The sequence below is a fragment of the Haliotis asinina genome, chromosome 10 (genome assembly GCF_037392515.1).
Source record: "Haliotis asinina isolate JCU_RB_2024 chromosome 10, JCU_Hal_asi_v2, whole genome shotgun sequence".
Taxonomy (NCBI): domain Eukaryota; kingdom Metazoa; phylum Mollusca; class Gastropoda; order Lepetellida; family Haliotidae; genus Haliotis; species Haliotis asinina.
This window is the reverse complement of record NC_090289.1, coordinates 56298324-56318996: the sequence shown is the minus strand read 5'-3', so window position 1 is coordinate 56318996 and position 20673 is coordinate 56298324. Positions and strand designations below refer to the sequence as shown.

General features: G+C 40.6%; 33 non-coding genes across 33 annotated transcripts; all 33 read left to right on the top strand.

The window, feature by feature from the left end:
• The first annotated feature begins 294 nt into the window (after positions 1-294).
• On the top strand, positions 295-415 carry LOC137254944 (U5 spliceosomal RNA). Its single transcript, XR_010954303.1, has one exon. It is a non-coding gene; the product is annotated as a U5 spliceosomal RNA (small nuclear RNA).
• Positions 416-925: 510 nt separating this feature from the next.
• LOC137254943 (U5 spliceosomal RNA) lies at positions 926-1046 on the top strand. The gene has a single exon (XR_010954302.1). It is a non-coding gene; the product is annotated as a U5 spliceosomal RNA (small nuclear RNA).
• Positions 1047-1559: 513 nt separating this feature from the next.
• Positions 1560-1680, top strand: LOC137254942 (U5 spliceosomal RNA). The gene has a single exon (XR_010954301.1). It is a non-coding gene; the product is annotated as a U5 spliceosomal RNA (small nuclear RNA).
• Positions 1681-2193: 513 nt separating this feature from the next.
• Positions 2194-2314, top strand: LOC137254941 (U5 spliceosomal RNA). The gene has a single exon (XR_010954300.1). It is a non-coding gene; the product is annotated as a U5 spliceosomal RNA (small nuclear RNA).
• A 510-nt stretch (positions 2315-2824) lies between these two features.
• Positions 2825-2945, top strand: LOC137254940 (U5 spliceosomal RNA). The gene has a single exon (XR_010954299.1). It is a non-coding gene; the product is annotated as a U5 spliceosomal RNA (small nuclear RNA).
• Positions 2946-3455: 510 nt separating this feature from the next.
• LOC137254939 (U5 spliceosomal RNA) lies at positions 3456-3576 on the top strand. Its single transcript, XR_010954298.1, has one exon. It is a non-coding gene; the product is annotated as a U5 spliceosomal RNA (small nuclear RNA).
• Positions 3577-4089: 513 nt separating this feature from the next.
• Positions 4090-4210, top strand: LOC137254938 (U5 spliceosomal RNA). Its single transcript, XR_010954297.1, has one exon. It is a non-coding gene; the product is annotated as a U5 spliceosomal RNA (small nuclear RNA).
• A 510-nt stretch (positions 4211-4720) lies between these two features.
• Positions 4721-4841, top strand: LOC137254936 (U5 spliceosomal RNA). Its single transcript, XR_010954295.1, has one exon. It is a non-coding gene; the product is annotated as a U5 spliceosomal RNA (small nuclear RNA).
• Positions 4842-5351: 510 nt separating this feature from the next.
• On the top strand, positions 5352-5472 carry LOC137254935 (U5 spliceosomal RNA). Its single transcript, XR_010954294.1, has one exon. It is a non-coding gene; the product is annotated as a U5 spliceosomal RNA (small nuclear RNA).
• Positions 5473-5982: 510 nt separating this feature from the next.
• On the top strand, positions 5983-6103 carry LOC137254933 (U5 spliceosomal RNA). The gene has a single exon (XR_010954293.1). It is a non-coding gene; the product is annotated as a U5 spliceosomal RNA (small nuclear RNA).
• A 510-nt stretch (positions 6104-6613) lies between these two features.
• On the top strand, positions 6614-6734 carry LOC137254932 (U5 spliceosomal RNA). Its single transcript, XR_010954292.1, has one exon. It is a non-coding gene; the product is annotated as a U5 spliceosomal RNA (small nuclear RNA).
• Positions 6735-7244: 510 nt separating this feature from the next.
• Positions 7245-7365, top strand: LOC137254931 (U5 spliceosomal RNA). The gene has a single exon (XR_010954291.1). It is a non-coding gene; the product is annotated as a U5 spliceosomal RNA (small nuclear RNA).
• A 510-nt stretch (positions 7366-7875) lies between these two features.
• Positions 7876-7996, top strand: LOC137254930 (U5 spliceosomal RNA). Its single transcript, XR_010954290.1, has one exon. It is a non-coding gene; the product is annotated as a U5 spliceosomal RNA (small nuclear RNA).
• A 510-nt stretch (positions 7997-8506) lies between these two features.
• On the top strand, positions 8507-8627 carry LOC137254929 (U5 spliceosomal RNA). Its single transcript, XR_010954289.1, has one exon. It is a non-coding gene; the product is annotated as a U5 spliceosomal RNA (small nuclear RNA).
• A 510-nt stretch (positions 8628-9137) lies between these two features.
• On the top strand, positions 9138-9258 carry LOC137254928 (U5 spliceosomal RNA). The gene has a single exon (XR_010954288.1). It is a non-coding gene; the product is annotated as a U5 spliceosomal RNA (small nuclear RNA).
• Positions 9259-9768: 510 nt separating this feature from the next.
• Positions 9769-9889, top strand: LOC137254927 (U5 spliceosomal RNA). Its single transcript, XR_010954287.1, has one exon. It is a non-coding gene; the product is annotated as a U5 spliceosomal RNA (small nuclear RNA).
• Positions 9890-10399: 510 nt separating this feature from the next.
• LOC137254926 (U5 spliceosomal RNA) lies at positions 10400-10520 on the top strand. Its single transcript, XR_010954286.1, has one exon. It is a non-coding gene; the product is annotated as a U5 spliceosomal RNA (small nuclear RNA).
• A 510-nt stretch (positions 10521-11030) lies between these two features.
• On the top strand, positions 11031-11151 carry LOC137254924 (U5 spliceosomal RNA). The gene has a single exon (XR_010954284.1). It is a non-coding gene; the product is annotated as a U5 spliceosomal RNA (small nuclear RNA).
• Positions 11152-11661: 510 nt separating this feature from the next.
• Positions 11662-11782, top strand: LOC137254923 (U5 spliceosomal RNA). Its single transcript, XR_010954283.1, has one exon. It is a non-coding gene; the product is annotated as a U5 spliceosomal RNA (small nuclear RNA).
• Positions 11783-12292: 510 nt separating this feature from the next.
• On the top strand, positions 12293-12413 carry LOC137254922 (U5 spliceosomal RNA). The gene has a single exon (XR_010954282.1). It is a non-coding gene; the product is annotated as a U5 spliceosomal RNA (small nuclear RNA).
• Positions 12414-12923: 510 nt separating this feature from the next.
• On the top strand, positions 12924-13044 carry LOC137254921 (U5 spliceosomal RNA). Its single transcript, XR_010954281.1, has one exon. It is a non-coding gene; the product is annotated as a U5 spliceosomal RNA (small nuclear RNA).
• Positions 13045-13554: 510 nt separating this feature from the next.
• Positions 13555-13675, top strand: LOC137254920 (U5 spliceosomal RNA). Its single transcript, XR_010954280.1, has one exon. It is a non-coding gene; the product is annotated as a U5 spliceosomal RNA (small nuclear RNA).
• Positions 13676-14185: 510 nt separating this feature from the next.
• On the top strand, positions 14186-14306 carry LOC137254918 (U5 spliceosomal RNA). The gene has a single exon (XR_010954278.1). It is a non-coding gene; the product is annotated as a U5 spliceosomal RNA (small nuclear RNA).
• A 510-nt stretch (positions 14307-14816) lies between these two features.
• Positions 14817-14937, top strand: LOC137254917 (U5 spliceosomal RNA). Its single transcript, XR_010954277.1, has one exon. It is a non-coding gene; the product is annotated as a U5 spliceosomal RNA (small nuclear RNA).
• A 510-nt stretch (positions 14938-15447) lies between these two features.
• LOC137254916 (U5 spliceosomal RNA) lies at positions 15448-15568 on the top strand. The gene has a single exon (XR_010954276.1). It is a non-coding gene; the product is annotated as a U5 spliceosomal RNA (small nuclear RNA).
• Positions 15569-16078: 510 nt separating this feature from the next.
• On the top strand, positions 16079-16199 carry LOC137254915 (U5 spliceosomal RNA). Its single transcript, XR_010954275.1, has one exon. It is a non-coding gene; the product is annotated as a U5 spliceosomal RNA (small nuclear RNA).
• Positions 16200-16709: 510 nt separating this feature from the next.
• On the top strand, positions 16710-16830 carry LOC137254914 (U5 spliceosomal RNA). Its single transcript, XR_010954274.1, has one exon. It is a non-coding gene; the product is annotated as a U5 spliceosomal RNA (small nuclear RNA).
• Positions 16831-17340: 510 nt separating this feature from the next.
• LOC137254912 (U5 spliceosomal RNA) lies at positions 17341-17461 on the top strand. The gene has a single exon (XR_010954272.1). It is a non-coding gene; the product is annotated as a U5 spliceosomal RNA (small nuclear RNA).
• Positions 17462-17971: 510 nt separating this feature from the next.
• On the top strand, positions 17972-18092 carry LOC137254911 (U5 spliceosomal RNA). The gene has a single exon (XR_010954271.1). It is a non-coding gene; the product is annotated as a U5 spliceosomal RNA (small nuclear RNA).
• A 510-nt stretch (positions 18093-18602) lies between these two features.
• LOC137254910 (U5 spliceosomal RNA) lies at positions 18603-18723 on the top strand. The gene has a single exon (XR_010954270.1). It is a non-coding gene; the product is annotated as a U5 spliceosomal RNA (small nuclear RNA).
• A 510-nt stretch (positions 18724-19233) lies between these two features.
• Positions 19234-19354, top strand: LOC137254909 (U5 spliceosomal RNA). The gene has a single exon (XR_010954269.1). It is a non-coding gene; the product is annotated as a U5 spliceosomal RNA (small nuclear RNA).
• A 510-nt stretch (positions 19355-19864) lies between these two features.
• LOC137254907 (U5 spliceosomal RNA) lies at positions 19865-19985 on the top strand. Its single transcript, XR_010954268.1, has one exon. It is a non-coding gene; the product is annotated as a U5 spliceosomal RNA (small nuclear RNA).
• Positions 19986-20495: 510 nt separating this feature from the next.
• On the top strand, positions 20496-20616 carry LOC137254906 (U5 spliceosomal RNA). Its single transcript, XR_010954267.1, has one exon. It is a non-coding gene; the product is annotated as a U5 spliceosomal RNA (small nuclear RNA).
• The last annotated feature ends 57 nt before the right edge of the window (positions 20617-20673 follow it).

Here is a 20673-nt window from a genome sequence, read left to right as displayed (position 1 = left end):
ATGTTGAGGTCGACCACAATAACGAACTATACATGACGACGAACCAACGTTCAAAATGGCTGCCTCGGGCACGGGAGTCGCAAAGTCCGTATTTATTTGACAAGCTACAGCGGCATGTAGCCCTTTTCAACTTCAATCTCCTTATCATATCAATTGAAGGGTTGTGTCGATACCCTTTCTATATCAAAGAAACAATAATGCCAAATAGTTGATTTAAATGCTACAAGTCATGTCCTGACACCTACATGTTGTGATGAAATATTTTCAGTAGGGGAAGACAGGAGCCTGTAACGTTAACTCTGGTTTCTCTTCATCCATTCGGATAAATCTTTCGCCTTTTACTAAAGATTTCCGTGGAGAGGAACATCACAATGAGTCTAATGACTAATTTCTTACGCCCTGAATTGACAGGGTTAATATTTCCAATACACAAAATAGAACTTGCACAATGTGTAGAGAAGGGAGGTAATTACTCTCTGCGGTCGTCCATTACCCTGTTGTTGTTGTTTGTGTGATTTTCAAGATCAAAAGTATAGTGTAAGTGTTTAGCAGTGTTTCCAAGCTGACGCCGTCATCCACGTCAGCGATGTCTTTGCAATGCGTGTGCATGAAAATGGGAGGTTTGAATATTATGTTGAGGTCGACCACAATAACGAACTATACATGACGACGAACCAACGTTCAAAATGGCTGCCTCGGGCACGGGAGTCGCAAAGTCCGTATTTATTTGACAAGCTACAGCGGCATGTAGCCCTTTTCAACTTCAATCTCCTTATCATATCAATTGAAGGGTTGTGTCTATACCCTTTCTATATCAAAGAAACAATAATGCCAAATAGTTGATTTAAATGCTACAAGTCATGTCCTGACACCTACATGTTGTGATGAAATATTTTCAGAAGGGGAAGACAGGAGCCTGTAACGTTAACTCTGGTTTCTCTTCATCCATTCGGATAAATCTTTCGCCTTTTACTAAAGATTTCCGTGGAGAGGAACATCACAATGAGTCTAATGACTAATTTCTTACGCCCTGAATTGACAGGGTTAATATTTCCAATACACAAAATAGAACTTGCACAATGTGTAGAGAAGGGAGGTAATTACTCTCTGCGGTCGTCCATTACCCTGTTGTTGTCGTTCTTTGTGTGATTTTCAAGATCAAAAGTATAGTGTAAGTGTTTAGCAGTGTTTCCAAGCTGACGCCGTCATCCACGTCAGCGATGTCTTTGCAATGCGTGTGCATGAAAATGGGAGGTTTGAATATTATGTTGAGGTCGACCACAATAACGAACTATACATGACGACGAACCAACGTTCAAAATGGCTGCCTCGGGCACGGGAGTCGCAAAGTCCGTATTTATTTGACAAGCTACAGCGGCATGTAGCCCTTTTCAACTTCAATCTCCTTATCATATCAATTGAAGGGTTGTGTCGATACCCTTTCTATATCAAAGAAACAATAATGCCAAATAGTTGATTTAAATGCTACAAGTCATGTCCTGACACCTACATGTTGTGATGAAATATTTTCAGTAGGGGAAGACAGGAGCCTGTAACGTTAACTCTGGTTTCTCTTCATCCATTCGGATAAATCTTTCGCCTTTTACTAAAGATTTCCGTGGAGAGGAACATCACAATGAGTCTAATGACTAATTTCTTACGCCCTGAATTGACAGGGTTAATATTTCCAATACACAAAATAGAACTTGCACAATGTGTAGAGAAGGGAGGTAATTACTCTCTGCGGTCGTCCATTACCCTGTTGTTGTCGTTCTTTGTGTGATTTTCAAGATCAAAAGTATAGTGTAAGTGTTTAGCAGTGTTTCCAAGCTGACGCCGTCATCCACGTCAGCGATGTCTTTGCAATGCGTGTGCATGAAAATGGGAGGTTTGAATATTATGTTGAGGTCGACCACAATAACGAACTATACATGACGACGAACCAACGTTCAAAATGGCTGCCTCGGGCACGGGAGTCGCAAAGTCCGTATTTATTTGACAAGCTACAGCGGCATGTAGCCCTTTTCAACTTCAATCTCCTTATCATATCAATTGAAGGGTTGTGTCGATACCCTTTCTATATCAAAGAAACAATAATGCCAAATAGTTGATTTAAATGCTACAAGTCATGTCCTGACACCTACATGTTGTGATGAAATATTTTCAGTAGGGGAAGACAGGAGCCTGTAACGTTAACTCTGGTTTCTCTTCATCCATTCGGATAAATCTTTCGCCTTTTACTAAAGATTTCCGTGGAGAGGAACATCACAATGAGTCTAATGACTAATTTCTTACGCCCTGAATTGACAGGGTTAATATTTCCAATACACAAAATAGAACTTGCACAATGTGTAGAGAAGGGAGGTAATTACTCTCTGCGGTCGTCCATTACCCTGTTGTTGTTGTTTGTGTGATTTTCAAGATCAAAAGTATAGTGTAAGTGTTTAGCAGTGTTTCCAAGCTGACGCCGTCATCCACGTCAGCGATGTCTTTGCAATGCGTGTGCATGAAAATGGGAGGTTTGAATATTATGTTGAGGTCGACCACAATAACGAACTATACATGACGACGAACCAACGTTCAAAATGGCTGCCTCGGGCACGGGAGTCGCAAAGTGCGTATTTATTTGACAAGCTACAGCGGCATGTAGCCCTTTTCAACTTCAATCTCCTTATCATATCAATTGAAGGGTTGTGTCGATACCCTTTCTATATCAAAGAAACAATAATGCCAAATAGTTGATTTAAATGCTACAAGTCATGTCCTGACACCTACATGTTGTGATGAAATATTTTCAGTAGGGGAAGACAGGAGCCTGTAACGTTAACTCTGGTTTCTCTTCATCCATTCGGATAAATCTTTCGCCTTTTACTAAAGATTTCCGTGGAGAGGAACATCACAATGAGTCTAATGACTAATTTCTTACGCCCTGAATTGACAGGGTTAATATTTCCAATACACAAAATAGAACTTGCACAATGTGTAGAGAAGGGAGGTAGTTACTCTCTGCGGTCGTCCATTACCCTGTTGTTGTTGTTTGTGTGATTTTCAAGATCAAAAGTATCGTGTAAGTGTTTAGCAGTGTTTCCAAGCTGACGCCGTCATCCACGTCAGCGATGTCTTTGCAATGCGTGTGCATGAAAATGGGAGGTTTGAATATTATGTTGAGGTCGACCACAATAACGAACTATACATGACGACGAACCAACGTTCAAAATGGCTGCCTCGGGCACGGGAGTCGCAAAGTCCGTATTTATTTGACAAGCTACAGCGGCATGTAGCCCTTTTCAACTTCAATCTCCTTATCATATCAATTGAAGGGTTGTGTCGATACCCTTTCTATATCAAAGAAACAATAATGCCAAATAGTTGATTTAAATGCTACAAGTCATGTCCTGACACCTACATGTTGTGATGAAATATTTTCAGTAGGGGAAGACAGGAGCCTGTAACGTTAACTCTGGTTTCTCTTCATCCATTCGGATAAATCTTTCGCCTTTTACTAAAGATTTCCGTGGAGAGGAACATCACAATGAGTCTAATGACTAATTTCTTACGCCCTGAATTGACAGGGTTAATATTTCCAATACACAAAATAGAACTTGCACAATGTGTAGAGAAGGGAGGTAATTACTCTCTGCGGTCGTCCATTACCCTGTTGTTGTCGTTCTTTGTGTGATTTTCAAGATCAAAAGTATAGTGTAAGTGTTTAGCAGTGTTTCCAAGCTGACGCCGTCATCCACGTCAGCGATGTCTTTGCAATGCGTGTGCATGAAAATGGGAGGTTTGAATATTATGTTGAGGTCGACCACAATAACGAACTATACATGACGACGAACCAACGTTCAAAATGGCTGCCTCGGGCACGGGAGTCGCAAAGTCCGTATTTATTTGACAAGCTACAGCGGCATGTAGCCCTTTTCAACTTCAATCTCCTTATCATATCAATTGAAGGGTTGTGTCGATACCCTTTCTATATCAAAGAAACAATAATGCCAAATAGTTGATTTAAATGCTACAAGTCATGTCCTGACACCTACATGTTGTGATGAAATATTTTCAGTAGGGGAAGACAGGAGCCTGTAACGTTAACTCTGGTTTCTCTTCATCCATTCGGATAAATCTTTCGCCTTTTACTAAAGATTTCCGTGGAGAGGAACATCACAATGAGTCTAATGACTAATTTCTTACGCCCTGAATTGACAGGGTTAATATTTCCAATACACAAAATAGAACTTGCACAATGTGTAGAGAAGGGAGGTAATTACTCTCTGCGGTCGTCCATTACCCTGTTGTTGTTGTTTGTGTGATTTTCAAGATCAAAAGTATAGTGTAAGTGTTTAGCAGTGTTTCCAAGCTGACGCCGTCATCCACGTCAGCGATGTCTTTGCAATGCGTGTGCATGAAAATGGGAGGTTTTAATATTATGTTGAGGTCGACCACAATAACGAACTATACATGACGACGAACCAACGTTCAAAATGGCTGCCTCGGGCACGGGAGTCGCAAAGTGCGTATTTATTTGACAAGCTACAGCGGCATGTAGCCCTTTTCAACTTCAATCTCCTTATCATATCAATTGAAGGGTTGTGTCGATACCCTTTCTATATCAAAGAAACAATAATGCCAAATAGTTGATTTAAATGCTACAAGTCATGTCCTGACACCTACATGTTGTGATGAAATATTTTCAGTAGGGGAAGACAGGAGCCTGTAACGTTAACTCTGGTTTCTCTTCATCCATTCGGATAAATCTTTCGCCTTTTACTAAAGATTTCCGTGGAGAGGAACATCACAATGAGTCTAATGACTAATTTCTTACGCCCTGAATTGACAGGGTTAATATTTCCAATACACAAAATAGAACTTGCACAATGTGTAGAGAAGGGAGGTAGTTACTCTCTGCGGTCGTCCATTACCCTGTTGTTGTTGTTTGTGTGATTTTCAAGATCAAAAGTATCGTGTAAGTGTTTAGCAGTGTTTCCAAGCTGACGCCGTCATCCACGTCAGCGATGTCTTTGCAATGCGTGTGCATGAAAATGGGAGGTTTGAATATTATGTTGAGGTCGACCACAATAACGAACTATACATGACGACGAACCAACGTTCAAAATGGCTGCCTCGGGCACGGGAGTCGCAAAGTCCGTATTTATTTGACAAGCTACAGCGGCATGTAGCCCTTTTCAACTTCAATCTCCTTATCATATCAATTGAAGGGTTGTGTCGATACCCTTTCTATATCAAAGAAACAATAATGCCAAATAGTTGATTTAAATGCTACAAGTCATGTCCTGACACCTACATGTTGTGATGAAATATTTTCAGTAGGGGAAGACAGGAGCCTGTAACGTTAACTCTGGTTTCTCTTCATCCATTCGGATAAATCTTTCGCCTTTTACTAAAGATTTCCGTGGAGAGGAACATCACAATGAGTCTAATGACTAATTTCTTACGCCCTGAATTGACAGGGTTAATATTTCCAATACACAAAATAGAACTTGCACAATGTGTAGAGAAGGGAGGTAATTACTCTCTGCGGTCGTCCATTACCCTGTTGTTGTTGTTTGTGTGATTTTCAAGATCAAAAGTATAGTGTAAGTGTTTAGCAGTGTTTCCAAGCTGACGCCGTCATCCACGTCAGCGATGTCTTTGCAATGCGTGTGCATGAAAATGGGAGGTTTGAATATTATGTTGAGGTCGACCACAATAACGAACTATACATGACGACGAACCAACGTTCAAAATGGCTGCCTCGGGCACGGGAGTCGCAAAGTCCGTATTTATTTGACAAGCTACAGCGGCATGTAGCCCTTTTCAACTTCAATCTCCTTATCATATCAATTGAAGGGTTGTGTCGATACCCTTTCTATATCAAAGAAACAATAATGCCAAATAGTTGATTTAAATGCTACAAGTCATGTCCTGACACCTACATGTTGTGATGAAATATTTTCAGTAGGGGAAGACAGGAGCCTGTAACGTTAACTCTGGTTTCTCTTCATCCATTCGGATAAATCTTTCGCCTTTTACTAAAGATTTCCGTGGAGAGGAACATCACAATGAGTCTAATGACTAATTTCTTACGCCCTGAATTGACAGGGTTAATATTTCCAATACACAAAATAGAACTTGCACAATGTGTAGAGAAGGGAGGTAATTACTCTCTGCGGTCGTCCATTACCCTGTTGTTGTTGTTTGTGTGATTTTCAAGATCAAAAGTATCGTGTAAGTGTTTAGCAGTGTTTCCAAGCTGACGCCGTCATCCACGTCAGCGATGTCTTTGCAATGCGTGTGCATGAAAATGGGAGGTTTGAATATTATGTTGAGGTCGACCACAATAACGAACTATACATGACGACGAACCAACGTTCAAAATGGCTGCCTCGGGCACGGGAGTCGCAAAGTCCGTATTTATTTGACAAGCTACAGCGGCATGTAGCCCTTTTCAACTTCAATCTCCTTATCATATCAATTGAAGGGTTGTGTCGATACCCTTTCTATATCAAAGAAACAATAATGCCAAATAGTTGATTTAAATGCTACAAGTCATGTCCTGACACCTACATGTTGTGATGAAATATTTTCAGTAGGGGAAGACAGGAGCCTGTAACGTTAACTCTGGTTTCTCTTCATCCATTCGGATAAATCTTTCGCCTTTTACTAAAGATTTCCGTGGAGAGGAACATCACAATGAGTCTAATGACTAATTTCTTACGCCCTGAATTGACAGGGTTAATATTTCCAATACACAAAATAGAACTTGCACAATGTGTAGAGAAGGGAGGTAATTACTCTCTGCGGTCGTCCATTACCCTGTTGTTGTTGTTTGTGTGATTTTCAAGATCAAAAGTATAGTGTAAGTGTTTAGCAGTGTTTCCAAGCTGACGCCGTCATCCACGTCAGCGATGTCTTTGCAATGCGTGTGCATCAAAATGGGAGGTTTGAATATTATGTTGAGGTCGACCACAATAACGAACTATACATGACGACGAACCAACGTTCAAAATGGCTGCCTCGGGCACGGGAGTCGCAAAGTCCGTATTTATTTGACAAGCTACAGCGGCATGTAGCCCTTTTCAACTTCAATCTCCTTATCATATCAATTGAAGGGTTGTGTCGATACCCTTTCTATATCAAAGAAACAATAATGCCAAATAGTTGATTTAAATGCTACAAGTCATGTCCTGACACCTACATGTTGTGATGAAACATTTTCAGTAGGGGAAGACAGGAGCCTGTAACGTTAACTCTGGTTTCTCTTCATCCATTCGGATAAATCTTTCGCCTTTTACTAAAGATTTCCGTGGAGAGGAACATCACAATGAGTCTAATGACTAATTTCTTACGCCCTGAATTGACAGGGTTAATATTTCCAATACACAAAATAGAACTTGCACAATGTGTAGAGAAGGGAGGTAGTTACTCTCTGCGGTCGTCCATTACCCTGTTGTTGTTGTTTGTGTGATTTTCAAGATCAAAAGTATCGTGTAAGTGTTTAGCAGTGTTTCCAAGCTGACGCCGTCATCCACGTCAGCGATGTCTTTGCAATGCGTGTGCATGAAAATGGGAGGTTTGAATATTATGTTGAGGTCGACCACAATAACGAACTATACATGACGACGAACCAACGTTCAAAATGGCTGCCTCGGGCACGGGAGTCGCAAAGTCCGTATTTATTTGACAAGCTACAGCGGCATGTAGCCCTTTTCAACTTCAATCTCCTTATCATATCAATTGAAGGGTTGTGTCGATACCCTTTCTATATCAAAGAAACAATAATGCCAAATAGTTGATTTAAATGCTACAAGTCATGTCCTGACACCTACATGTTGTGATGAAATATTTTCAGTAGGGGAAGACAGGAGCCTGTAACGTTAACTCTGGTTTCTCTTCATCCATTCGGATAAATCTTTCGCCTTTTACTAAAGATTTCCGTGGAGAGGAACATCACAATGAGTCTAATGACTAATTTCTTACGCCCTGAATTGACAGGGTTAATATTTCCAATACACAAAATAGAACTTGCACAATGTGTAGAGAAGGGAGGTAATTACTCTCTGCGGTCGTCCATTACCCTGTTGTTGTTGTTTGTGTGATTTTCAAGATCAAAAGTATAGTGTAAGTGTTTAGCAGTGTTTCCAAGCTGACGCCGTCATCCACGTCAGCGATGTCTTTGCAATGCGTGTGCATGAAAATGGGAGGTTTGAATATTATGTTGAGGTCGACCACAATAACGAACTATACATGACGACGAACCAACGTTCAAAATGGCTGCCTCGGGCACGGGAGTCGCAAAGTCCGTATTTATTTGACAAGCTACAGCGGCATGTAGCCCTTTTCAACTTCAATCTCCTTATCATATCAATTGAAGGGTTGTGTCGATACCCTTTCTATATCAAAGAAACAATAATGCCAAATAGTTGATTTAAATGCTACAAGTCATGTCCTGACACCTACATGTTGTGATGAAATATTTTCAGTAGGGGAAGACAGGAGCCTGTAACGTTAACTCTGGTTTCTCTTCATCCATTCGGATAAATCTTTCGCCTTTTACTAAAGATTTCCGTGGAGAGGAACATCACAATGAGTCTAATGACTAATTTCTTACGCCCTGAATTGACAGGGTTAATATTTCCAATACACAAAATAGAACTTGCACAATGTGTAGAGAAGGGAGGTAATTACTCTCTGCGGTCGTCCATTACCCTGTTGTTGTTGTTTGTGTGATTTTCAAGATCAAAAGTATAGTGTAAGTGTTTAGCAGTGTTTCCAAGCTGACGCCGTCATCCACGTCAGCGATGTCTTTGCAATGCGTGTGCATCAAAATGGGAGGTTTGAATATTATGTTGAGGTCGACCACAATAACGAACTATACATGACGACGAACCAACGTTCAAAATGGCTGCCTCGGGCACGGGAGTCGCAAAGTCCGTATTTATTTGACAAGCTACAGCGGCATGTAGCCCTTTTCAACTTCAATCTCCTTATCATATCAATTGAAGGGTTGTGTCGATACCCTTTCTATATCAAAGAAACAATAATGCCAAATAGTTGATTTAAATGCTACAAGTCATGTCCTGACACCTACATGTTGTGATGAAACATTTTCAGTAGGGGAAGACAGGAGCCTGTAACGTTAACTCTGGTTTCTCTTCATCCATTCGGATAAATCTTTCGCCTTTTACTAAAGATTTCCGTGGAGAGGAACATCACAATGAGTCTAATGACTAATTTCTTACGCCCTGAATTGACAGGGTTAATATTTCCAATACACAAAATAGAACTTGCACAATGTGTAGAGAAGGGAGGTAATTACTCTCTGCGGTCGTCCATTACCCTGTTGTTGTTGTTTGTGTGATTTTCAAGATCAAAAGTATAGTGTAAGTGTTTAGCAGTGTTTCCAAGCTGACGCCGTCATCCACGTCAGCGATGTCTTTGCAATGCGTGTGCATGAAAATGGGAGGTTTGAATATTATGTTGAGGTCGACCACAATAACGAACTATACATGACGACGAACCAACGTTCAAAATGGCTGCCTCGGGCACGGGAGTCGCAAAGTCCGTATTTATTTGACAAGCTACAGCGGCATGTAGCCCTTTTCAACTTCAATCTCCTTATCATATCAATTGAAGGGTTGTGTCGATACCCTTTCTATATCAAAGAAACAATAATGCCAAATAGTTGATTTAAATGCTACAAGTCATGTCCTGACACCTACATGTTGTGATGAAACATTTTCAGTAGGGGAAGACAGGAGCCTGTAACGTTAACTCTGGTTTCTCTTCATCCATTCGGATAAATCTTTCGCCTTTTACTAAAGATTTCCGTGGAGAGGAACATCACAATGAGTCTAATGACTAATTTCTTACGCCCTGAATTGACAGGGTTAATATTTCCAATACACAAAATAGAACTTGCACAATGTGTAGAGAAGGGAGGTAGTTACTCTCTGCGGTCGTCCATTACCCTGTTGTTGTTGTTTGTGTGATTTTCAAGATCAAAAGTATCGTGTAAGTGTTTAGCAGTGTTTCCAAGCTGACGCCGTCATCCACGTCAGCGATGTCTTTGCAATGCGTGTGCATGAAAATGGGAGGTTTGAATATTATGTTGAGGTCGACCACAATAACGAACTATACATGACGACGAACCAACGTTCAAAATGGCTGCCTCGGGCACGGGAGTCGCAAAGTCCGTATTTATTTGACAAGCTACAGCGGCATGTAGCCCTTTTCAACTTCAATCTCCTTATCATATCAATTGAAGGGTTGTGTCGATACCCTTTCTATATCAAAGAAACAATAATGCCAAATAGTTGATTTAAATGCTACAAGTCATGTCCTGACACCTACATGTTGTGATGAAATATTTTCAGTAGGGGAAGACAGGAGCCTGTAACGTTAACTCTGGTTTCTCTTCATCCATTCGGATAAATCTTTCGCCTTTTACTAAAGATTTCCGTGGAGAGGAACATCACAATGAGTCTAATGACTAATTTCTTACGCCCTGAATTGACAGGGTTAATATTTCCAATACACAAAATAGAACTTGCACAATGTGTAGAGAAGGGAGGTAATTACTCTCTGCGGTCGTCCATTACCCTGTTGTTGTTGTTTGTGTGATTTTCAAGATCAAAAGTATAGTGTAAGTGTTTAGCAGTGTTTCCAAGCTGACGCCGTCATCCACGTCAGCGATGTCTTTGCAATGCGTGTGCATGAAAATGGGAGGTTTGAATATTATGTTGAGGTCGACCACAATAACGAACTATACATGACGACGAACCAACGTTCAAAATGGCTGCCTCGGGCACGGGAGTCGCAAAGTCCGTATTTATTTGACAAGCTACAGCGGCATGTAGCCCTTTTCAACTTCAATCTCCTTATCATATCAATTGAAGGGTTGTGTCGATACCCTTTCTATATCAAAGAAACAATAATGCCAAATAGTTGATTTAAATGCTACAAGTCATGTCCTGACACCTACATGTTGTGATGAAATATTTTCAGTAGGGGAAGACAGGAGCCTGTAACGTTAACTCTGGTTTCTCTTCATCCATTCGGATAAATCTTTCGCCTTTTACTAAAGATTTCCGTGGAGAGGAACATCACAATGAGTCTAATGACTAATTTCTTACGCCCTGAATTGACAGGGTTAATATTTCCAATACACAAAATAGAACTTGCACAATGTGTAGAGAAGGGAGGTAATTACTCTCTGCGGTCGTCCATTACCCTGTTGTTGTTGTTTGTGTGATTTTCAAGATCAAAAGTATAGTGTAAGTGTTTAGCAGTGTTTCCAAGCTGACGCCGTCATCCACGTCAGCGATGTCTTTGCAATGCGTGTGCATCAAAATGGGAGGTTTGAATATTATGTTGAGGTCGACCACAATAACGAACTATACATGACGACGAACCAACGTTCAAAATGGCTGCCTCGGGCACGGGAGTCGCAAAGTCCGTATTTATTTGACAAGCTACAGCGGCATGTAGCCCTTTTCAACTTCAATCTCCTTATCATATCAATTGAAGGGTTGTGTCGATACCCTTTCTATATCAAAGAAACAATAATGCCAAATAGTTGATTTAAATGCTACAAGTCATGTCCTGACACCTACATGTTGTGATGAAACATTTTCAGTAGGGGAAGACAGGAGCCTGTAACGTTAACTCTGGTTTCTCTTCATCCATTCGGATAAATCTTTCGCCTTTTACTAAAGATTTCCGTGGAGAGGAACATCACAATGAGTCTAATGACTAATTTCTTACGCCCTGAATTGACAGGGTTAATATTTCCAATACACAAAATAGAACTTGCACAATGTGTAGAGAAGGGAGGTAGTTACTCTCTGCGGTCGTCCATTACCCTGTTGTTGTTGTTTGTGTGATTTTCAAGATCAAAAGTATCGTGTAAGTGTTTAGCAGTGTTTCCAAGCTGACGCCGTCATCCACGTCAGCGATGTCTTTGCAATGCGTGTGCATGAAAATGGGAGGTTTGAATATTATGTTGAGGTCGACCACAATAACGAACTATACATGACGACGAACCAACGTTCAAAATGGCTGCCTCGGGCACGGGAGTCGCAAAGTCCGTATTTATTTGACAAGCTACAGCGGCATGTAGCCCTTTTCAACTTCAATCTCCTTATCATATCAATTGAAGGGTTGTGTCGATACCCTTTCTATATCAAAGAAACAATAATGCCAAATAGTTGATTTAAATGCTACAAGTCATGTCCTGACACCTACATGTTGTGATGAAATATTTTCAGTAGGGGAAGACAGGAGCCTGTAACGTTAACTCTGGTTTCTCTTCATCCATTCGGATAAATCTTTCGCCTTTTACTAAAGATTTCCGTGGAGAGGAACATCACAATGAGTCTAATGACTAATTTCTTACGCCCTGAATTGACAGGGTTAATATTTCCAATACACAAAATAGAACTTGCACAATGTGTAGAGAAGGGAGGTAATTACTCTCTGCGGTCGTCCATTACCCTGTTGTTGTTGTTTGTGTGATTTTCAAGATCAAAAGTATAGTGTAAGTGTTTAGCAGTGTTTCCAAGCTGACGCCGTCATCCACGTCAGCGATGTCTTTGCAATGCGTGTGCATGAAAATGGGAGGTTTGAATATTATGTTGAGGTCGACCACAATAACGAACTATACATGACGACGAACCAACGTTCAAAATGGCTGCCTCGGGCACGGGAGTCGCAAAGTCCGTATTTATTTGACAAGCTACAGCGGCATGTAGCCCTTTTCAACTTCAATCTCCTTATCATATCAATTGAAGGGTTGTGTCGATACCCTTTCTATATCAAAGAAACAATAATGCCAAATAGTTGATTTAAATGCTACAAGTCATGTCCTGACACCTACATGTTGTGATGAAATATTTTCAGTAGGGGAAGACAGGAGCCTGTAACGTTAACTCTGGTTTCTCTTCATCCATTCGGATAAATCTTTCGCCTTTTACTAAAGATTTCCGTGGAGAGGAACATCACAATGAGTCTAATGACTAATTTCTTACGCCCTGAATTGACAGGGTTAATATTTCCAATACACAAAATAGAACTTGCACAATGTGTAGAGAAGGGAGGTAATTACTCTCTGCGGTCGTCCATTACCCTGTTGTTGTTGTTTGTGTGATTTTCAAGATCAAAAGTATAGTGTAAGTGTTTAGCAGTGTTTCCAAGCTGACGCCGTCATCCACGTCAGCGATGTCTTTGCAATGCGTGTGCATGAAAATGGGAGGTTTGAATATTATGTTGAGGTCGACCACAATAACGAACTATACATGACGACGAACCAACGTTCAAAATGGCTGCCTCGGGCACGGGAGTCGCAAAGTCCGTATTTATTTGACAAGCTACAGCGGCATGTAGCCCTTTTCAACTTCAATCTCCTTATCATATCAATTGAAGGGTTGTGTCGATACCCTTTCTATATCAAAGAAACAATAATGCCAAATAGTTGATTTAAATGCTACAAGTCATGTCCTGACACCTACATGTTGTGATGAAACATTTTCAGTAGGGGAAGACAGGAGCCTGTAACGTTAACTCTGGTTTCTCTTCATCCATTCGGATAAATCTTTCGCCTTTTACTAAAGATTTCCGTGGAGAGGAACATCACAATGAGTCTAATGACTAATTTCTTACGCCCTGAATTGACAGGGTTAATATTTCCAATACACAAAATAGAACTTGCACAATGTGTAGAGAAGGGAGGTAATTACTCTCTGCGGTCGTCCATTACCCTGTTGTTGTTGTTTGTGTGATTTTCAAGATCAAAAGTATAGTGTAAGTGTTTAGCAGTGTTTCCAAGCTGACGCCGTCATCCACGTCAGCGATGTCTTTGCAATGCGTGTGCATGAAAATGGGAGGTTTGAATATTATGTTGAGGTCGACCACAATAACGAACTATACATGACGACGAACCAACGTTCAAAATGGCTGCCTCGGGCACGGGAGTCGCAAAGTCCGTATTTATTTGACAAGCTACAGCGGCATGTAGCCCTTTTCAACTTCAATCTCCTTATCATATCAATTGAAGGGTTGTGTCGATACCCTTTCTATATCAAAGAAACAATAATGCCAAATAGTTGATTTAAATGCTACAAGTCATGTCCTGACACCTACATGTTGTGATGAAATATTTTCAGTAGGGGAAGACAGGAGCCTGTAACGTTAACTCTGGTTTCTCTTCATCCATTCGGATAAATCTTTCGCCTTTTACTAAAGATTTCCGTGGAGAGGAACATCACAATGAGTCTAATGACTAATTTCTTACGCCCTGAATTGACAGGGTTAATATTTCCAATACACAAAATAGAACTTGCACAATGTGTAGAGAAGGGAGGTAATTACTCTCTGCGGTCGTCCATTACCCTGTTGTTGTTGTTTGTGTGATTTTCAAGATCAAAAGTATAGTGTAAGTGTTTAGCAGTGTTTCCAAGCTGACGCCGTCATCCACGTCAGCGATGTCTTTGCAATGCGTGTGCATGAAAATGGGAGGTTTGAATATTATGTTGAGGTCGACCACAATAACGAACTATACATGACGACGAACCAACGTTCAAAATGGCTGCCTCGGGCACGGGAGTCGCAAAGTCCGTATTTATTTGACAAGCTACAGCGGCATGTAGCCCTTTTCAACTTCAATCTCCTTATCATATCAATTGAAGGGTTGTGTCGATACCCTTTCTATATCAAAGAAACAATAATGCCAAATAGTTGATTTAAATGCTACAAGTCATGTCCTGACACCTACATGTTGTGATGAAATATTTTCAGTAGGGGAAGACAGGAGCCTGTAACGTTAACTCTGGTTTCTCTTCATCCATTCGGATAAATCTTTCGCCTTTTACTAAAGATTTCCGTGGAGAGGAACATCACAATGAGTCTAATGACTAATTTCTTACGCCCTGAATTGACAGGGTTAATATTTCCAATACACAAAATAGAACTTGCACAATGTGTAGAGAAGGGAGGTAATTACTCTCTGCGGTCGTCCATTACCCTGTTGTTGTTGTTTGTGTGATTTTCAAGATCAAAAGTATAGTGTAAGTGTTTAGCAGTGTTTCCAAGCTGACGCCGTCATCCACGTCAGCGATGTCTTTGCAATGCGTGTGCATGAAAATGGGAGGTTTGAATATTATGTTGAGGTCGACCACAATAACGAACTATACATGACGACGAACCAACGTTCAAAATGGCTGCCTCGGGCACGGGAGTCGCAAAGTCCGTATTTATTTGACAAGCTACAGCGGCATGTAGCCCTTTTCAACTTCAATCTCCTTATCATATCAATTGAAGGGTTGTGTCGATACCCTTTCTATATCAAAGAAACAATAATGCCAAATAGTTGATTTAAATGCTACAAGTCATGTCCTGACACCTACATGTTGTGATGAAATATTTTCAGTAGGGGAAGACAGGAGCCTGTAACGTTAACTCTGGTTTCTCTTCATCCATTCGGATAAATCTTTCGCCTTTTACTAAAGATTTCCGTGGAGAGGAACATCACAATGAGTCTAATGACTAATTTCTTACGCCCTGAATTGACAGGGTTAATATTTCCAATACACAAAATAGAACTTGCACAATGTGTAGAGAAGGGAGGTAATTACTCTCTTCGGTCGTCCATTACCCTGTTGTTGTTGTTTGTGTGATTTTCAAGATCAAAAGTATAGTGTAAGTGTTTAGCAGTGTTTCCAAGCTGACGCCGTCATCCACGTCAGCGATGTCTTTGCAATGCGTGTGCATGAAAATGGGAGGTTTGAATATTATGTTGAGGTCGACCACAATAACGAACTATACATGACGACGAACCAACGTTCAAAATGGCTGCCTCCGGCACGGGAGTCGCAAAGTCCGTATTTATTTGACAAGCTACAGCGGCATGTAGCCCTTTTCAACTTCAATCTCCTTATCATATCAATTGAAGGGTTGTGTCGATACCCTTTCTATATCAAAGAAACAATAATGCCAAATAGTTGATTTAAATGCTACAAGTCATGTCCTGACACCTACATGTTGTGATGAAATATTTTCAGTAGGGGAAGACAGGAGCCTGTAACGTTAACTCTGGTTTCTCTTCATCCATTCGGATAAATCTTTCGCCTTTTACTAAAGATTTCCGTGGAGAGGAACATCACAATGAGTCTAATGACTAATTTCTTACGCCCTGAATTGACAGGGTTAATATTTCCAATACACAAAATAGAACTTGCACAATGTGTAGAGAAGGGAGGTAATTACTCTCTGCGGTCGTCCATTACCCTGTTGTTGTTGTTTGTGTGATTTTCAAGATCAAAAGTATAGTGTAAGTGTTTAGCAGTGTTTCCAAGCTGACGCCGTCATCCACGTCAGCGATGTCTTTGCAATGCGTGTGCATGAAAATGGGAGGTTTGAATATTATGTTGAGGTCGACCACAATAACGAACTATACATGACGACGAACCAACGTTTAAAATGGCTGCCTCGGGCACGGGAGTCGCAAAGTCCGTATTTATTTGACAAGCTACAGCGGCATGTAGCCCTTTTCAACTTCAATCTCCTTATCATATCAATTGAAGGGTTGTGTCGATACCCTTTCTATATCAAAGAAACAATAATGCCAAATAGTTGATTTAAATGCTACAAGTCATGTCCTGACACCTACATGTTGTGATGAAATATTTTCAGTAGGGGAAGACAGGAGCCTGTAACGTTAACTCTGGTTTCTCTTCATCCATTCGGATAAATCTTTCGCCTTTTACTAAAGATTTCCGTGGAGAGGAACATCACAATGAGTCTAATGACTAATTTCTTACGCCCTGAATTGACAGGGTTAATATTTCCAATACACAAAATAGAACTTGCACAATGTGTAGAGAAGGGAGGTAATTACTCTCTGCGGTCGTCCATTACCCTGTTGTTGTTGTTTGTGTGATTTTCAAGATCAAAAGTATAGTGTAAGTGTTTAGCAGTGTTTCCAAGCTGACGCCGTCATCCACGTCAGCGATGTCTTTGCAATGCGTGTGCATGAAAATGGGAGGTTTGAATATTATGTTGAGGTCGACCACAATAACGAACTATACATGACGACGAACCAACGTTCAAAATGGCTGCCTCGGGCACGGGAGTCGCAAAGTGCGTATTTATTTGACAAGCTACAGCGGCATGTAGCCCTTTTCAACTTCAATCTCCTTATCATATCAATTGAAGGGTTGTGTCGATACCCTTTCTATATCAAAGAAACAATAATGCCAAATAGTTGATTTAAATGCTACAAGTCATGTCCTGACACCTACATGTTGTGATGAAATATTTTCAGTAGGGGAAGACAGGAGCCTGTAACGTTAACTCTGGTTTCTCTTCATCCATTCGGATAAATCTTTCGCCTTTTACTAAAGATTTCCGTGGAGAGGAACATCACAATGAGTCTAATGACTAATTTCTTACGCCCTGAATTGACAGGGTTAATATTTCCAATACACAAAATAGAACTTGCACAATGTGTAGAGAAGGGAGGTAATTACTCTCTGCGGTCGTCCATTACCCTGTTGTTGTTGTTTGTGTGATTTTCAAGATCAAAAGTATAGTGTAAGTGTTTAGCAGTGTTTCCAAGCTGACGCCGTCATCCACGTCAGCGATGTCTTTGCAATGCGTGTGCATGAAAATGGGAGGTTTGAATATTATGTTGAGGTCGACCACAATAACGAACTATACATGACGACGAACCAACGTTTAAAATGGCTGCCTCGGGCACGGGAGTCGCAAAGTCCGTATTTATTTGACAAGCTACAGCGGCATGTAGCCCTTTTCAACTTCAATCTCCTTATCATATCAATTGAAGGGTTGTGTCGATATCCTTTCTATATCAAAGAAACAATAATGCCAAATAGTTGATTTAAATGCTACAAGTCATGTCCTGACACCTACATGTTGTGATGAAATATTTTCAGTAGGGGAAGACAGGAGCCTGTAACGTTAACTCTGGTTTCTCTTCATCCATTCGGATAAATCTTTCGCCTTTTACTAAAGATTTCCGTGGAGAGGAACATCACAATGAGTCTAATGACTAATTTCTTACGCCCTGAATTGACAGGGTTAATATTTCCAATACACAAAATAGAACTTGCACAATGTGTAGAGAAGGGAGGTAATTACTCTCTGCGGTCGTCCATTACCCTGTTGTTGTTGTTTGTGTGATTTTCAAGATCAAAAGTATAGTGTAAGTGTTTAGCAGTGTTTCCAAGCTGACGCCGTCATCCACGTCAGCGATGTCTTTGCAATGCGTGTGCATGAAAATGGGAGGTTTGAATATTATGTTGAGGTCGACCACAATAACGAACTATACATGACGACGAACCAACGTTCAAAATGGCTGCCTCGGGCACGGGAGTCGCAAAGTCCGTATTTATTTGACAAGCTACAGCGGCATGTAGCCCTTTTCAACTTCAATCTCCTTATCATATCAATTGAAGGGTTGTGTCGATACCCTTTCTATATCAAAGAAACAATAATGCCAAATAGTTGATTTAAATGCTACAAGTCATGTCCTGACACCTACATGTTGTGATGAAATATTTTCAGTAGGGGAAGACAGGAGCCTGTAACGTTAACTCTGGTTTCTCTTCATCCATTCGGATAAATCTTTCGCCTTTTACTAAAGATTTCCGTGGAGAGGAACATCACAATGAGTCTAATGACTAATTTCTTACGCCCTGAATTGACAGGGTTAATATTTCCAATACACAAAATAGAACTTGCACAATGTGTAGAGAAGGGAGGTAATTACTCTCTGCGGTCGTCCATTACCCTGTTGTTGTTGTTTGTGTGATTTTCAAGATCAAAAGTATCGTGTAAGTGTTTAGCAGTGTTTCCAAGCTGACGCCGTCATCCACGTCAGCGATGTCTTTGCAATGCGTGTGCATGAAAATGGGAGGTTTGAATATTATGTTGAGGTCGACCACAATAACGAACTATACATGACGACGAACCAACGTTCAAAATGGCTGCCTCGGGCACGGGAGTCGCAAAGTGCGTATTTATTTGACAAGCTACAGCGGCATGTAGCCCTTTTCAACTTCAATCTCCTTATCATATCAATTGAAGGGTTGTGTCGATACCCTTTCTATATCAAAGAAACAATAATGCCAAATAGTTGATTTAAATGCTACAAGTCATGTCCTGACACCTACATGTTGTGATGAAATATTTTCAGTAGGGGAAGACAGGAGCCTGTAACGTTAACTCTGGTTTCTCTTCATCCATTCGGATAAATCTTTCGCCTTTTACTAAAGATTTCCGTGGAGAGGAACATCACAATGAGTCTAATGACTAATTTCTTACGCCCTGAATTGACAGGGTTAATATTTCCAATACACAAAATAGAACTTGCACAATGTGTAGAGAAGGGAGGTAATTACTCTCTGCGGTCGTCCATTACCCTGTTGTTGTTGTTTGTGTGATTTTCAAGATCAAAAGTATAGTGTAAGTGTTTAGCAGTGTTTCCAAGCTGACGCCGTCATCCACGTCAGCGATGTCTTTGCAATGCGTGTGCATGAAAATGGGAGGTTTGAATATTATGTTGAGGTCGACCACAATAACGAACTATACATGACGACGAACCAACGTTCAAAATGGCTGCCTCGGGCACGGGAGTCGCAAAGTCCGTATTTATTTGACAAGCTACAGCGGCATGTAGCCCTTTTCAACTTCAATCTCCTTATCATATCAATTGAAGGGTTGTGTCGATACCCTTTCTATATCAAAGAAACAATAATGCCAAATAGTTGATTTAAATGCTACAAGTCATGTCCTGACACCTACATGTTGTGATGAAATATTTTCAGTAGGGGAAGACAGGAGCCTGTAACGTTAACTCTGGTTTCTCTTCATCCATTCGGATAAATCTTTCGCCTTTTACTAAAGATTTCCGTGGAGAGGAACATCACAATGAGTCTAATGACTAATTTCTTACGCCCTGAATTGACAGGGTTAATATTTCCAATACACAAAATAGAACTTGCACAATGTGTAGAGAAGGGAGGTAATTACTCTCTGCGGTCGTCCATTACCCTGTTGTTGTTGTTTGTGTGATTTTCAAGATCAAAAGTATAGTGTAAGTGTTTAGCAGTGTTTCCAAGCTGACGCCGTCATCCACGTCAGCGATGTCTTTGCAATGCGTGTGCATGAAAATGGGAGGTTTGAATATTATGTTGAGGTCGACCACAATAACGAACTATACATGACGACGAACCAACGTTCAAAATGGCTGCCTCGGGCACGGGAGTCGCAAAGTCCGTATTTATTTGACAAGCTACAGCGGCATGTAGCCCTTTTCAACTTCAATCTCCTTATCATATCAATTGAAGGGTTGTGTCGATACCCTTTCTATATCAAAGAAACAATAATGCCAAATAGTTGATTTAAATGCTACAAGTCATGTCCTGACACCTACATGTTGTGATGAAATATTTTCAGTAGGGGAAGACAGGAGCCTGTAACGTTAACTCTGGTTTCTCTTCATCCATTCGGATAAATCTTTCGCCTTTTACTAAAGATTTCCGTGGAGAGGAACATCACAATGAGTCTAATGACTAATTTCTTACGCCCTGAATTGACAGGGTTAATATTTCCAATACACAAAATAGAACTTGCACAATGTGTAGAGAAGGGAGGTAATTA